This window comes from Notolabrus celidotus, chromosome 12 (assembly GCF_009762535.1).
Source record: "Notolabrus celidotus isolate fNotCel1 chromosome 12, fNotCel1.pri, whole genome shotgun sequence".
NCBI lineage: Eukaryota > Metazoa > Chordata > Actinopteri > Labriformes > Labridae > Notolabrus > Notolabrus celidotus.
Window position 1 is genome coordinate 5,855,133 of NC_048283.1, and position 17,776 is coordinate 5,872,908.

The 17,776-nt window shown below is 40.2% G+C and overlaps 1 protein-coding gene across 1 annotated transcript in view; it reads left to right on the top strand.

The window, feature by feature from the left end:
* The window catches only part of LOC117823513 (raftlin-like), a 185,360-nt gene that overhangs the window by 80,991 nt on the left and 86,593 nt on the right, over window positions 1–17,776 (top strand). The gene's annotated exons all lie outside the window — the stretch shown is intronic.

A 17,776-nucleotide genomic window follows, 5' to 3' on the forward strand; every position in this document is an offset into this window, starting at 1 on the left:
CGGTGATACAGTCCTTGCAGTATGCTCCGAGGTACATGTTCATGTAGCACGGCTCTGTAATCAGGTAAAACTCAGCTTTCTTATGGGCTATTTTTAACCACTCCCTTTACCTTCTCCCTTCACACTTCCACTCCGTTTGCACACTCATGTGGAGGTTCTGCCAAATTGACAGCTTATCACTGCATCCACAAATACAGGTTAACCATGCAAAGAGGAAATGGTGATCATAAACATGATCCAGAAACTCTCCAAGCTCATTTTGGATGGACTGAGGAGGAATGGAAAACTTTCCAGTGAGCTTCCAATTTAAAATTTGACCTTCTTTTTTGGAAACATGGATGCCACATCCGCGACTCTAAAGAGGGGGGGAATCACCCAGTTCAAAAGCCAGCATCCCTGATAGGATAGGGATCTATACGTGCCCATGGCATAGGTAGCTAACACATCTGGGATGGTATGATTAATGCTGAACAATATGTACAAGTTTTGGAGCAACACATGCTGCCATTCAGACGATGCCTTTTTCAGGGAAGACCGAACAACATTCTGCACGTATTACAACAGCATGGTTCTGTAGTAGAAGAGTCCGCGTGCTTAACTGGTCTTCCTGCTGTATGATTGGTAGCCAAAAAGATGTTACATAAATATGGCGAGCTAGCCAGGAGGATTTGTTGAATGACTACACTTGATGTGCACATTGATGAACATTGAATCTATGATTTGTTTTGTTTAATATTTTCTGAAGTATGGAGGTGTTTGACAGCCGAGGAATAAAGTTCCAGATGCTTTGCTAGTTAGTGGTATAACTGAAACTGATCAAGAGGTCATAGACTTGTCAACCATTGAAAACATTTGGTGCATCATGAAATGAAAAATACAGCAAAAGAGACCCTGAACTGTTGAGCAGCTGAAATCCTCTATCAGGCTTGAATGGGACAACATTTCACTATCATAACTCTGGAAACTGGTCTCCTCGGTTTCCAATTTGTTGCAGAGTAATGTTAATAGAAGGCTTGATGCAACACAATGGTAAACATGCCTCTGTTGCAACATTTTTGAAACAGGTTGCTGTCCTCAAATTTAAAATGAGCATGAAGTTTTCATGAAACACTAACATTTTTCAGTTTCAACATTTGGATATGTTGTCTTTGCACTATTTTCAGTTAATTATAGAGTCTAAATTATTTGCAGTCCACCCAATTCTGTTCTTATCTAGATTGGAACTTTGGCGTTGTAAAAAGTCAGTTTCTAGTCTTGAAAAAGGCCCTGGAGTTTATTTGATATTAAGTGCTTTATAAGTGCATGGACTGTGTGAGGGGAGCTTGTCCTAAAGTCTGCAGCTGTATCTGATTCCTCCACCTTGATGAAGTTGCTTCATTCAGTTTTGGGCGTGACTTCAGTAGCAGAGTGGAAGTGGAGAGGAACCAATTTGAGAAAGCAACTTAGTCTGTCAAACACATAGAACAATTTATTGCTTCAATTAACTCCTCCACTGTTTGGACATCCAGTTGAAAACATGGCCAAACTTCCCTTTAAAGTTCAATGGCTCTTATTGGAAGGAATATATTTTGCTAAACAACCACCCAGGGCTTGAGGAAATTGTCTTTCAGGGGCCTCAGACTCTGAAGCTGCACCCCTGAGAATAAAAGCTGTGTCATCACAAATTTATGGAGCCATTATAGTCAATTAAGAAGGTGTGCTGGGATCATCAATGAGCATTAGCTGGTGTCATTAAGCAGAAAAACTCTGGATGTGAATATGATTTGCTCGGTCTTCATGGTTCCTGTTGCATAAGTGGTATTCTGGCAGCTTGGTAGTTGACATCAGGATTTACAGCATGAAACTGCACCGCTGCTTGCCTCAGCAATATTCATGTCTTCTTTTGGACAAAACATGCTAGCAGAGAGATTTCACAATGGCACTTACAAAACTGAGCAGAGGATCATGTTGCATTTCATACCAGTTGGTCAACCTTTCAGTGTATCTACAGCAGAGCTTCACAACATCTGTTTGGGGCTCAGCAAGCTGTCATGTGGGCAGCTTTAATTGGACGTGAGTCAGCACTGACCTCAATTCTCCATCGCCAGCCCTTTCAGTGCTGAGGCCAAAAACCTTCTGCAGGCCCAAAGTCACCGCTGCCCCCTACATCTGCCCTCCAGCGATGTGCCCGGACCCCTCTGTCCTGGGAGCTGTGGGGGTGGAGTGGCTCCAAGAGTGGTTGAAGGGCATGCAGGGGGGGAGGGGGGAGTGATGGATGGTGGAGGGGTGGAGGAAGCTTTTTGTCTGGAATACTAAAAATTCTGTCTCTGAACTGTAGTTGTAAAAAAGTTCTGCTGGATCTTTTGGGACGATTCGTCCTCAGTTTTGAAGATCTGAGAGTCGTTAAACCTGATCAGATTATTCAAACCACGTCCTGTAAAGTCAGTTCAGTGAAAACATGACAGTCAAAAAGATTGAAGCCATGAGGAGAAGTTTTTTCTTCTTTTTTGTATTTCTGTCTCTGGCAGCAGTGACATGCAGACAGGCGGAGTCCAACAGTAAAGCCCCTGTGGCTGCTCTGTCTGCCTCTTAAGTCCAGTGAACATCCAGGCCTGTTTACAAAAAGCCTGCTCCCTGGCTGCAGGGCATGGATGTGTGTGTGAGCGTGTGTGAGTGTGTATGTGTGAGCGTGTCTATCCCCTGTCTGAAGATGTCAGGGAGCTTCTTCTTTGGAGTGTTCTGTGTGCCTCACATACTAAATCTTGTTGCATTTACATTTGTCTTGGTGCATATACAATTCCTCCTCCGCCTTTGAAACGTGATTTGAGTGATAAATCTCCTTATTACTCATCTTTCTTTCTGTGTTAAATACCTGATTGTGGTAGGTCAAAAACCCTTTAACAACAGGGACTTCACTCCTCAGCAACTAAAGTGACACTATTGACAACCAGATCACACACATCATATCAAATCATTACCTCTGCCTGTTGACACTGTGGCAAAAAACATGCTTTCCAGGCTTCTGGCTCTTCTTGAGAGTCAGGAAGAATGAATAAATAAATAATAATAAATAAGTTATCTTGCACAGATGTGAGAGCAGCCTGAGGAGCTACTGAGCTACCAACCATCTCTGATAGGGAAAAGAGGAACAACATCCTGTCCTGTAATCCAGACAAAGGCAGGAGAGCCGGTGACAGCATCTCTAAGCTGCTGATCTTAGAAAGTCACTTAAACCATAAGTGGTAGTGATACTAGCAACAATGTTAAAAGTTGTGACATTTGCCTTATTCATATTTAAAGGTGTGCCACGGCAAAGCTCAGAGAAGAAGGAGCTAAATGAGGACAGGCATGCCAACATGAATATTCCTGCAGAGATCCTGTTCACCTTTTATCACATCTCTTTAATGGAAATGTTCAGTTTGATGTTGATTCATCTATAAGAGGGATAACAAGCAAGACCCCTTTGTTTCACGTTCTTCATCTTGCTCACCCTGTCAGTATTCTAATTTGCATTTCAGTCAGTCAGCTCACGTTGCATTGATCAAAACTTTATTTCAGCAGCAGACCATTGTTTGTGTTTAGCATCTAGGCTTTGAACCTCCTGGCTCCTTGCAGATTAACTCTACATGCAGGAATTAAGAAGTGATGACATAATATCTTAAACCCCTGTAGTCAGAGCCTGCAGGAGGATGCTGGGGAGGTGGTGGGGGTGAAAGTTTGAGCGAAGCACTGGTGCAGGAGAGCTTTGGCAAAGCAGAGGCAGAGAGCGGAGATCCTGCAGCTTAAATAGAGCGCCTAATTTGGAAGATACTTTGTCAGGTGATTGTGGGAATGACAAATGTGGAAGTAGTGCAGCTCGAGTTGCCTGCCTGAAGTAGCTCACAGGCATCGCTCCATTTCAACCTGTTCACTATACATTATTAGGGCCCTATTGTAACCCTAAGGATCTTTCTTTCTTTCTTTCTTTCTTTCTATCTACCCAAACAAATAGCTTTTTTGGAGCCTTTAACATGCCCCAAAATTCACCAAACTTGGTACATTCATCAGGTTTGGCAAAAATGTCAATATTTTAGTGGTCCAGTGCAAAACTCCCAAAAATGTCTCAATAGCGCCCCTTCCTTCCAACAAGGCACCTCCTCAACATGGTTTAACCTACATGCATGACTTTTTTCTTCCATATCTATCAGGCCAAGGTCTACAAAAATGATTCCTAATGTCATGGTGAAATCCCAACAGGAAGTCGGCCATCTTTTTTTCACTTTTTCACCTGATTTGCAAGGGTACGTATTTAAGAGATCTTGCCCCAGGCCTTTTCTCCAATCAAGTCAAAACCAGGCACATTCTGGAGTAGACACATTGAACATTCAAAATAAAGTCGGCCTCATAAAGTGCAGCACAGCAATACCTGCTGCACATCAGGCGGTGGCGCATATCAGGCGGTGGCGCACATCAGGCGGTGGCGCACATCAGGTGGTAGTTGTGCAAGGGCCCGTTCATCACCGCTTGCGGCTTTAATCCTTTACTTATTTTCTTTAGTTTCTGAGCAGAACCCACCACAGATTCCTCACAACCCAGAACTCATTTCTCAATGCAGAAATCATTTCTGTAATTTCTTCACTGCTGTGCACAAACAAAGCAACACAGCCACTAATCTACATTGACATCTCAGTCATTCCGTTAAAGCTCTCACCCACTGCGACAGTACAATAACTGCAGAAAACCAATGCAAGATATTACGAACAGGCGAGAGTAAGGAGTGCAATAATCAGAGCCGCTGTGCTCTGACAGTTCTGCTGCATCCACAGACTGATCATGTAACAAAGCGACACAAAAGAAGAGGTAAAGTAGATACTATAGACACTCTTTCCGTGAAAGGATTGTGCACTTGTTTTTATTTGAGGGAAAAATGATGAATTGAGGATCAGAGATGTGATTCAGTCAAGAAAACCAGAGGGAATTTAGTGACAGAATAAACTTTAAGATCAGATAAAATAAGATTTGTCTATCCTCATGGGAAGCTATGAAAGACGATGTAGGGATACGACTTCTGAAAAGAAAAATATAGTACCAGCAAAGAAAAAAACATGGGAAAAGATAATAACATAAAGGTTGACACATTTCCAGAGTCATAAATTGAAATGGAAACAATTAATTAGTTTGTGCAGACGTGTGCTGATGATAATTTGAATTTGTAGGTGCAGTGAGATTGTGTCCTGAGGAGAAAATGTTTTGAAGTCAGTGCCAGCCGTCTATACGTCCTCTCCTTCTTCAGTCCCTGATGGTGTTTGTGGGAGATATCAGAGCCTGCTTTTTATGCCTTCAGGAGAAACTATCCGCTGCTCTTTCTTGTCGTTCAGTGTGAGAAACAACCTCCACAGCAGGAGATAATTCATCACAGCAGACGTGACAGCTTAATTTGGGCTCGTCAAACTTTCTGCTTTATCATTATTTGCTGTAATTTGGCAGAGTGGTGCTGAGCAAGGTGTTAAGACATGCCTGGTTTACTGTCAGTCACCTGACAGACACAGGAAGGAAAAGAAGTCTCTGGCAAAATAAAACTTTGTTTGAAAACCTGTACGTACAGTCTTCCTCCTCATATCCAGGTCTTCTTATCGGAGACATATCTGTTCCTCGGAATCACATCCATTCCAAGATGAGGTTTCAATAAAGAAGACAAATGTTCAACAAGTTTCACTAATAAATCGTGTTCCAAATGTGAGTCCTAATTATCTTAAAGTGGCCTATTACAGTAAAGGCTGTCACTCTGAACTCATTGGTTTCCATCTGAAAACAGTTTAGTCTTCTGAAGCAGAGGTCAAAACTTTGAGGCTTCACATCGCTGTAATTGGATTGAACAATATTTAAGTAAGGGATGACCCAGGAACAATTGACACACTTTTTAACTGTATTTTAGATATTAAGTCATGGATGGCAGAGAACTTTTTACAGCTCAACCAGGACAAAACTCAGGTTTTAGTCATTGGTACTGGACCTCAGAGAGAGAAACTGAACACCAAACTCCAAGCACTGGCTCTAAAACCATGTGAGCAGGTAAAGAACCTGGGTGTGATCTTTGACTCACACCTCAGTTTTGAGCCACACATTAGAGAAATAACAAAAAAGGCTTTTTATCACCTAAAAAACATTTCCAAAGTGCGTCAGTTTCTCTCTCAAGCCAATGCAGAGACACTAGTTCATGCTTTTATAACCTGTAGAATTGATTATTGTAATGCTCTTCTTTCTGGTCTCCCCAAAAAGAACATCTCTCAGCTTCAGCTGCTCCAGAACTCGGCAGCTAGAATGCTGACGAAGACCAGAAAGAGAGCCCACATCACACCAATTTTAAAGTCTCTGCATTGGCTTCCAGTATCTTTTAGAATAGATTTTAAGATTATTTTATTGGTTTTTAAATCTCTTAATGGTCTTGGCCCTTCTTATTTATCAGATTTGCTTTTATCATATGAGCCAGTGAGAGCCCTCAGGTCTTCAGGTAGTGGACTTTTAATGTTACCAAAAGTAAAAACTAAGACCCACGGTGAGGCAGCTTTTTATTATTACGGCCCACGTCTGTGGAACACCCTGCCTGAGGATCTGAGGGCTGCCCAGAGCATAAATATTTTTAAAGGCAAACTCAAGACCTACCTTTTTAGTCTAGCTTTTAACTAAGTTTTATTTTTATTCTTAACAGTTTTATCTATTTATTTATTTATTATCTATTTCAAATTTAGTCACTTTTATTCTACTTATTTATTTATTTTAAGTCTCACATCTGATTTTCTTTTAATGGTTTAATATTTTAGTCTTTTATTATCTTAGAAATGTATTTTACTTTGGTGATTTTAATTTCCTGTTTTGAGTTTTAACATCTTATTTTACCTCCAGTGTTTCCTCATTAAGATGACATGAGAGCGTTTCCTCAGTTCGTTCAGCAAATTTTTATTTTTATTTTTATTTATTTATTTATTTATTTTTATTTTATTTATTTTAGTGTTTTTATTACTATTGTTGCATATTGTGTTGTTAGCCTTAGGATTATGGGGTGGGTTCGGGGTCGGGGCTGGGGCTGGGATCTTAATTTATTCTATTTTAAGCTGTTTTTCTTGTACAGCACTTTGTGTTACAATGTCATTGTATGAAAAGCGCTTTATAAATAAAGTCTGATTGATTGATTGATGATGTATAGTGAACAGGTGCTTATGCAAATTAGGATCCAGACAGGGTGAGCAAGGTGGGGGGTCTTTTCTCAACCTGAAGGGATTCTAATTTGCTTACTATTCACTATCCCACTTATTACCTGACTGCCTGCTACAGACATAAGTCAGACACAAAGTATTTAGAATCAGAATCAGAATCAGAAATACTTTATTTATCCCGGGGAGGGAAATTCAGGCATTACAGAGCTCTTATAAACAGTATGTAAGAAAGTTAGATATTAATAGAAGAGGAAAATAAAATGATAATAAAAAAAAATAATAAAAAAATAAAATAGAATAAAATAAAAATAAGAATAGAATGAAATGAAATGAAATAAAATGAAATAAATAAAATAAAATAAATAAAATACATAAAATAAATAAAATAAATAAAATAAATAAAATAAAAAATAGAATGAAATAAAATAAAGTAAAATAAAATAGAATAAAATTAAATAATAATAAAGTACATACAGAAGCACAGAATAGATATAGTTAGCTAACTTGATTTGATTTAATATGATCTTATTGAGTTGACAATTATTAATTATCAGAGCTTTAAAAAAAAAAAGTCCATAGACTTGATGGTTGGTAATGCTTCCATCACGTTGGATTCTTATCAGCCTCCTTCAGGGATTCCACATAAGTGAACATTTGCACTGAAGGTAACATGAATATTACTGTTGATACTTCTCTCCTCATTCAGCTCTCCGTCAACATTCAACACATACTCAACTCTCAACTCAACTTTATTTATAAAGCACTTTAAAACGACCACAGCCGGAACAGAGTGCTGTACATAAATAGACAAACAATGCAGGCATAAAACAATTAAAACACAGGATAATAAAACAATAAAACAATAAATAAAAACAAATCATAAAACACTAAAACATGAGCAGAGTCTCATGCAGGGTTGAAAGCCAAGGAATAAAAATTGATTTTTAGACGAGTTTTAAAAATGGACAGTGAGGAGGCTTGTCTAATGTGGAGGGGAAGCTCATTCCATAATTTAGGAGCAATATATACACCGTCTAGTTGAAGTAAGATTTTGACAAATGGTAATTTGCTAGCCACACTTTGTCATTTGTCGGCCTACTGATTGAGAATGAAGACTGAATACTCACCAGTAATGTATTCACAACATGCCACTTTAGCAGCAGCCATGTTTGATGTTAAGTAAATGCTTGAAGAGCACCTAAATCCACCTAATAAGAGATAAAAGTCTGTCATGAGCCTGACCTTAATCAGATGGGATGAGAGTCTGTCTGAGGGAGAGGAGGGACCAGGGTAAACTAAGCTCACAGATTAGTCTGGTTCCCAGGATACCTGACGATGCTTGTGGAATTCAAAATAAAAATTGGACTCAGTTTGTGTTTCCCATCAACTGCCTTCATGAATTTATTCAAGAAGACATGACAACACTGCATTATTAATCAAGCATCAGTCAGTATGCATTCACATCATTTTAATGCTGCACTTGTGATGTTTTTTATCTGCTATGGTGAGAGAGATGTAGAAAGAAATGGAGAAAGGTCCCCTGACTACACTTATGGGAGGAGGCTGCATGGCATCAATGTTTTGTCAAAAGTAGAAGAAGCACTAAACATGTCAAGGTTTATTTCTTTGGTTTATGAAAACTATGTTTATGTGTTATGCTCAGAATTAAAGCCTCATCTGAAATATCTCAGACTGATGCCCTCAAGGCTCCTCAACAAAAAAGTCTCCTGGCCTCTAATTTTAATGGATCTATGTTATTTGATATAAATCATGTTCTTTATGTCCGCTCACAAGAAGAGTTTCACTGATAGATGATTCTGAACTCTGGGCTGTTACAACTTCAGAAAACAGGGTGTAACAGTTGCAGAACAATCCTAGACTGACCTATATCCAAACAGTGAACTGGTTTAACCTGCAATCAGGTCTCTCCTGTTAAATGTGTAATCCTGATCTTTACAAGCGTAAGCGCAGTAATTAGATGATTCCTCTTGTTTCATTGTGGAGACATAGTTGACTTCTCTCATTACTCCTTGCTCATCCTCTGTTCCATCTCAGGTGACCAATTACTGCTCTCTATGCCATGCAGCCAGTTAAAAACCCTTGGTAATTGAGTATTTTCAGCTGTTGGCCCTAATTTGTGGAAAAGAGTGCATCGAAAAAGTAGAACTATACCGTCTGTTGATATCAGAAAATCCATCTCAAGGCCTATCCCTCTTTTTTTTTAGTATTAAGTTGTTGTACACACACCTGTGTCCTTTCTCTCCTGCTTTTTATCCTTTACACAGACAGCTGCAGATCCTCTCAAGAAAACAGCCATCTTGTCAAATTTTTAGACAACACAGTCTTACTGTCTCTTCTTCAGGGCCACCAATCAAACCACGGTGTGTCCTCCCTGAATTTGTGAAATGGTGTGATGTTAGCTTCCTCGATCTAAATGTGTTAAAAACCAAGGAAGTTATCATAGATTTCAAGAAATCCAGTGTAGACCCCAAAACCAGCACTATCCATGGTGAAGAGGTACAAATAGTACAATCACATAAGTACTTAGTCCAATCTGAAATTCAATGAAAACACTGACAGCATTGTTAAGGGAGAAAACCAGAGAATCCATTTGCTGAGAAAACTCAACTCGGTGTGAACAGAAATATTTGATGTACCTTCTATAAAAGTTTTATTGAGAGTCTCTTCATTTATTCTTGTATATGCTGGTTTGGTTGTCTTTCTGTGAAAGACAAGAAGTGTCTGAATGGCATCATCAGATTGTGCTCTAAAATCACTGGAGTCCAGCTTAACCCTTCTGTTATGTTCGTTTCTCTGGAACAGCAATAAAGTTCCTGGGTCAATTTGACCCGGGGCAGATTCAATTATCCAAAAATGTCACAAGAAACATTGTTTTTTAAATCAAATTTTTAACTCCATTACTAACCTTTTAAATCAAGATTTGGTCCACTGGTGTTCTTTAATCCTCACAGATCATGGTTCAATGAGGATAACTCACTCGTTTCTCATTAAAATTCATGTTAAAACCTTTTTAAATGCACATTGGAAAGCCCTAAATATAAATACAACAGTTTTACATGACATAGATCTTTGTTTATTTTTTATTATTATTATTATTATTATTTTATTTTTTTTATGAAGTGATGCTGAGAAATTAACTCGACTCCTTCTGTCACATGCTGCCCAGATTTTTATGCTGCATTTAGCTGGTTTTGAAGGCATATATTGCCTAAAATAGACTTTAAAAAGGGTTAATTTGACCCGTAACATAACAGGAGGGTTAAGGACCTCTGCTCCCTTTGGACAATGCGGGCAGTCCAGAAAGCAAACTGAATTTTAACCCAATCTGATCCCATACTTGGCAGTGAATTTGAAATCATGCCCTCAGGTCGGTGGTATTATGTGCCAGTGTGGAAAACAAACCGCTATGCAAATTATTTTATCCCTTCTGCCCAAGCGGCAACCTCCGGTCTAAAAATATGAGTCCAAAACTGCAGTTTATTGAGGATCTGCTTGATGCTGGCTCCAGAAACACCGGAAACCACATACGCACCAATTCAAAGAAGCCAATCTTTACAGCAGAAATAAACATGTTTACAGCCTGGTACAAAAAAATAGTGTAGTCTGGATAGCTCATTTCTCGATCGGCACACACTGTACAGGGGGGTGAATTTTTTTCTATCACTGCAATTTTGAAGATATTGAGATTACGAGTCTTCCAATGAAAGGCACAGCTGACTTCATTGAAAGGCGGAAACACTGTAGCTGTTGGCGAGGAGGCTCAAAACCCGCCTCTTTACGTCACAATCGCTCGACAGCAGCAATAAGGCTGCAGCCGACAATTGGCCTCAAAACAACTCTTCAGAAACAGATGTGTGACATCCCGGACACTACATCCATATTTTATACAGTGTATGCTTCTGCCATAAGGCTGCTAAATGCACAAAATGCAGAATACACCGAGAAATGTAACGATGTATTATTTATATATTTTACTGTCATATATATACATATTTTGTACTATGGACGGGCTGACTGTAAAACTGAATTGCCCCTCTGGGACTAATAAAGTATTCTGAATCTGTCCACCTTTTCCCCTTTAAAAAAAATGAAGCCAAATCATCCCCCAGAGCAAGCTTTAGGAAAAAATGTGTTTGACCTGTTTTTATGAAGTCGATCTTGTTTGATTAGAAAGAACCAGATATCTTCTGACTGACAGTCTCTTGGTTATATCTTCAGTTTTTGTGCTTACACATAATTCAATCAGTGGAGTTAGATGCATTCAAACATTTGCTGAACCAGGAGCAAACATTGTTTATGCAGAAGCTGAGTCTGACTTTTACTTCTGCTCCTATTCTGTAAATGAATGAAAGTGACTTTAACACTCCCGTTAAACAGTGAATACAAGGCGGCCTCCCACAGCTTAGAAGGTCATACAGTTGAAATGCATGGCGTCTTATCTGCCCTCTCTTCCTTCAGATTTTGTCCATTAGTAATCTCCTTCCATGCTGTTGTGTATAACACCTCAGTCTCACTTTCTGCATGCCCAGACATTAATACAAACAGCCAGACACTCCTCAACGCTCTGCTGCTGCTGAACCGGTCAACAGAAATTATCGATTCGGTATGAAAAGGCTACGGCTGAATGGTCCACAAGTCTCCAGTCTTTTTTTTTTCTCCTTTAAAGACACGCTTGCCTTGCTCTGAAGAAAAAGACACCATGAGGGGCGAGAGAGGAAGAAAAGAAAATCACAGCTGGAGTGTGAAGAAGTATAGAGCGAGGGAATGAGGAGGAGGAAGAATGGGATAAAATGAAGGAGCAAAAGAGTGAGAGAGATTGAGTGAAAAGGGCAGAGTATACCATTCTTTGATGGCTCTGACTGAAAACGGAGGCCAGGCTTTATCTCCGGCGTCTGTCACCGTGGAGACAGCTGCCCACATCAGCACCAGCCCAGAGGAATTCAAATCGACACCGGGGGGAAAACGAAGGAAGAGAAATGAGAGACACCAAAAAGCAGAGCATACCCTCTCCGGTTTCCTCCTTCTGACGGATCCAGAAATCAAAAAGGAAGAAGACAGAGAGGCTACACTGAACGGACCTGGAAGCAAAACCTTGTGCGGCCATTCATCCGTCTCTTCAAAAGAACAGTTTTTAGGAATTTTCTCTTAAGAAAGTGAAGGATGAGGAGCTGACTGGTTTAGTATGCACAGTAGAAGCAGAAGCAGTCTCCAAACTGTGAAAGGCTCAGCAAACACTTCACCCCGAGGAGGCGACACTGCAGGACTCTGGGCAGGACACTGTGAAGGGCTGTACAGAGGTTGTGTACACAGAGCGCAGTGTCATCTGCAAATTAGTTAAATATCCTGCTGAGTGGGTTATATGTGATGTAGGGAATACAAAGTATGAACAGGAGAGCTATAGGAAGAATTATGTAGAGCATGAATGTTAAAACCAAAGAGAAGACAAAAGCCTTTAAGGGAAACTAACTTCATACTTTATTACAATCCGTGTTCAATGAGGACCAGCAGCAGGTATTTGGAACTAGTTTGCTGTTAAAAGTCTTAAATACTCAAGATAGTTTAAAGGCTCTGGATATGTGCAGGTTTTTGATAAGGAGTGCTGGTTTAATCGACTGAATGATTAAACGTCATCACCCATGCTAGTAAGCACCAGAACCACTATGCTGTTAAACTAGTTACTACTAGCAGTGTGTAACCATCAAAGGCATGTGGATGTCAGAGGATAAACTGGCTTACGGTGCTAGCTCTGCTAACCTTAGCCACATGCTGCAAACCATTATGATATTTTTTTTACCCACTGACTGTGTGTGTTTATAAATTGTGCCAAATTTGGACTGTTTTCTGGATGCTGGTGGCCTATCGTTCTAAGCACCCCACACACAGAGGCTACAGTCCTCGTCGCAGAGGTCACCGGTTCGACGCCCGGCCGCGACCATTTCCTGAATGTCTTACCCCACTCTCTACTCTCTGCACGTTTCCTGTCTCTCTTTAGCTGTCCTATCTAATAAAGGCAAAAAAGTCCATAAAAAAGTTGTCTTACTTTAGACTAGTAGGATGATCGGCATTTAAATTTCTGACTACGAAATCTAGGACTAGTGGTTCAAGGTTCAAGGTTCACTTTATTGTCATTCAATCATATTGAAAACATGAAGGAACGTAAAACATTACTCAGGGCCAGCAGTGAACATAATTGTTCCCTAGTGTTAAGTCCAACACTGAAAACAAGGATGGTGTCAAAATGCTGAATGTCTTCTTCCCTTGCTGGCTGTGTCTGTTGCTGCTGCTGAGCTCCCTTGTCCTCCTCTTCAGAAGCCAAGTGCGTAGGAAAAGGGTCTAAAGTGCCAAACACTTTTATTTCCTGTATTCTGGCGTATTTTTAGGCACCAATTTGTCATGTCACTTGCTGCACATGAATAATAATCATTGAGTACTTTTGAGTACATGAACATGAGTCCCATTTCCTATTCTAGTAAGATTTAAAGTGACATTATTCACATGGCGGTCTGAAGACGCTGATGCAGGAATGAAAAACAGAGAGAGAAGATGACTTCCTCACTTGCTTGCCTCCGTACAGAATGATGAATTCTTTAACTAACATGAATTTCACTTGTATTCAGATTTAACATTATAGGGGGATAGGCTTGATATTTTTCTATGCACTAGATACATTATTGGTAGGGACAATTCAGGGGTCACTGGATACTGAATGTTCTGTCTGGACCAGATTCCACACCTTTGTCAGGAGATAAAGACCGACTCTCTAGGCAGGATGCCTGAGGAAGACCAACCACAGAGTCTGTCTGGACGCACTTCAGTATGCTAATCATGCCGCTCTCTTCTTCACGTGCCAGAGTTATTAGGACTCTCTACACCCTGCTTTTGTCTTCCCTCACGCTGCTGGTGTTTGCTTGTGTGTAGATGATCGTCTTCCCCTGTGCTCCTCTCTAGCTCTTTCATTGTCCTCCTGTCTGCCATTGCTCTCCCTGTTGGCCGCTGATTGGTCAGGGGACACTTGGCTTTTAAGAGGAAAGTCTATCAACAGGTAGCAAGCTCTGCAGGTGCAGCTAATCATGCTAAACTTTGGATGAATGGCAGGGAGTGAATGATAAACTTTAACCATTTCATGCAGTGAGATGAAAATTAGAAATCACCCACTGAATTCCATTGAACCCACAAAAAACAGATAGAACAGCAGGATAAAGACATGCACAATAAATACAAAACAAACTTTAAAATCTGTTAAGACAATTAGTCTAGTCCATGCAGTGCCCACCCCCTGCTTCAGGACAGAGAGAGGGAAAAACTGCACAGCTGACAGAATGCATCAGACCATTTAGAAATTTTAAATGTCAACCATCAAATTTCCCAGTGTTCAATTTGATTTCAATGGAATAGGGTTACAGTTTAGCAGGCAATGTCTGATGGGATATATTCATCATTATTGGGTAATTGCAAGGAGCCCATGTGAGCTCAGGCAGAGAGAGCGAGAGATTGAAAGCGAGGGATGGGTTGAGAGGTAGAAAAAGGTTGGAAAGTGTAGAAAAGAGAGATGGAGAACGATGAAAATGAAAAGGTAGGGCCTAAAACCATTAGAGGGGATTCACTCTGGTGAGACCACTCAGGAATGTGTGAAAATGTGACATTAGGAGAGATGTGCTGTATTATTTAAGCTCTATGGTGACAGAGGACTAAACATAGGTTCCTGCCGGGGTCGTCATACCAACAGATGAGGAGTATGTGATGGAGGTGTGGGAGAGGTCTGACAAGGCTGAGTTCCTGATGGAAAAAGGAACATTTTTGTTAATAGTGGCTGTCTGATGAGAAAATGGTTTTATACAGCCTTGACTTCCTCTCTTTAGAATGAGCAAAGCTTTTCTTCTATACGGTAAACGCAATTCAACTCCTGTCGAGCAATTTTCTGGAACAGTTTGCATTAAAGTCATAATTTGAAACACTTGACTGAATGCGTACTCTGTAACTGTCAGAAAATGATTGCTTTTAGCCACATATAACTAGATTATTCTTTGTCGTTCAGTTGCATATCTCCTGTGAAGTACAGCCCTATGCACAAGAAGTGATGCAGTTTGATTTTAGCAGCGGTTAGTACATGATAAAAGAGGTCGTTACAGAACTTCACATAACAATTCTGTGTTTTTTAAGGTCTGCATTGCTCACCGCTTACATCTGAAATAAAAAGTTTCACATTCATCTTTGGAAGCTTTTGAGATTTTGCAGATTGTGTCTGACCTTGATTATCAGGCAATTTGATTAAAGTCCAATGTCTATGGCCAAAGAAATGCTGCAAAGCAAAGTCAAGGTTACCACTGCTCACAACAATAAATCCTCCAATAGAGTACTGCATGAGTCAGACAATTCAGCGTCCTCAGTTAATAAAACACAAAAATAATTTAACTAGATTGTTTACACTTGTATTAACCATTGGAACAACCACACTTAACATTTCATTAAGGCTGTGCTTTGGACAAAGTTTGATCTTTCCCCCACTCTGGGCCAGACTGACGTATCGCAACACCTATGACTACATGAGGCCATGATAATATCAAAAACATTCAAAGTCTCCAAAGCAGTGATTTTCAACCACTGTGCCGTGGCACACTAGTGTGCCGTGACAGATCGTCAGGTGTGCCGTGGGACATTATCAAATTTCACTGAATTAGTCCAAAAAATATATTATTTATATACTGCAAATAATTTGCCATGTAGTGCATCTGTGCCTGCAGTGTAGTGATTGGCAGAGTAATTAAATACTTGTCCATGTACTCACCTGTGCTACCCACCCACTGGGTGACAATAAAGCACACTAATCAGTCCCTCCAGGATTTCGCGGGATTTTTTTGTGATTGTTGCGCCCAAAAAGCCTGAATTTGCGACAGCTTTTTGAAGAAATTGCGGTGAAAGTTGCGATTGTTTTTTTTATGCTTTTTTCCCCCAATAACATCTCAGGGGCAAGTAAATACGCTAAATTACAGATGTTTTTAGAAAACATTCTTGATGTGGCCACTGTGACTGTGTTTTGATTCTCTTGATTCACAGAAAAATGCCATGAAAGGGCTGTATTGCACATTTACGACGGTCCCTGAATGCACCTCGCAGTGACAGAGGCACTTGACAGGCAGTTCATGCACTCTGAAGTGAATCTGCATCTTTGATGACTAGGAGTGGATCAAAACTTACTAAATGTGTCCGATGTTTCACCAAACTGGATTAAATCAAGCTGTAGACGGGAGCTTTTTACGGTGAGAGCGGCAACAACGTCAAACCTCAGATATTAAACAGACGTCCCCCGGGTGTGTCTTTGTCACTAACGCACACCCGGGGTAAAAATCATCAATGAAGATGAGACAGATGCATGGAGGTGAGGAGAGCTGGTTCATAAAGCACACCTGCTGCAGGTAGAGACCAAGCTAACACTGAGCCCCTCAATCTATAAATAACAACGTTGTCATGTTCACTTGTCCTGCCTGCTGTCCCCTCTTTTCACCCGTTCTCTGTGCGTGTTTTGTTGTTGTAAAGTGACGATCAAGTGAGGACTTACGTTTATGTTCCAAGGAAGTTAAATTGATGACAAAACCGATGACGTACAGGGGCTGAGGTTAAGGTAATTGGTCAAAGTTGCGGTGATTGTATAAAATTGCAGGGCCGCGAAAAAATCGCGCCGATTGGTTGAATTTGCGTTGATAGTTGCGATCGCGAAATCGCAACTTCCTGGAGGGACTGACTTATGACCATGTTAATTTAAGACAATAGAATTATCGTGCGTGTGAGAGGTGTATGTGACAAGATGTAGGCATACAACAGTGATGGATAAATATTCAAAAAGGAAAAATTAAAACTCCAAACAGGGCCCAGGACAAAATTCTAACCCGGATGAAGAGCGTAATATGGGTGGTTGAAAAGGGCGACTTTTATGAGAAAAACTACAACGGTGTCTGTGAGAGCTCTCAAAGCTAGCTACTTAGACGCTAAACTCGTAGCCAAATCAAAAAAGTCACACACTTTGGCAGAGACATTAATACTACCTGCAAAAGCTATTGTAAATAAGATGCTTCGCCCTGACACAGTTAAAGAAGTAGCCAAAGTCCCTCTCTCAGATAAATAGATTCATATGTGGAGAGATTAAATGTGTCATTTTATAAAACTTTTGGTTGGTGCTGTGACTCAGGATTTATTTAATGTATGAAATGTGCCTCGGGTTGAAAAACACTGCTCCAAAGGATGCAGAATACTAGATTTCCCCCTGTGCCACCACGAGGCCAACATTTTTTCAGTGTTTACTTTTAGTCAAATTCCGTCACAACTATTGGATATAGTGCTGTAAAACAAGTGCACATGAAGAAGCTCTCTTGGAGTCACCAGCAGGTCAAAGATTTAAGATTGGAATCGATGTTTATTGCTCTTTGCACGGGTACAGGACAGAGCAGGTACAATCAAATTGTTGTGCACTGCTCCTCGAGTCAGACTCCAAAATATAACATTTAAAAGATAGAAGAGCAGCAGAATAAATTTAATAGAACTTCCAAAAGGCACAAAAGAAAAAATCACTCTAAAAATAAACTTTCATG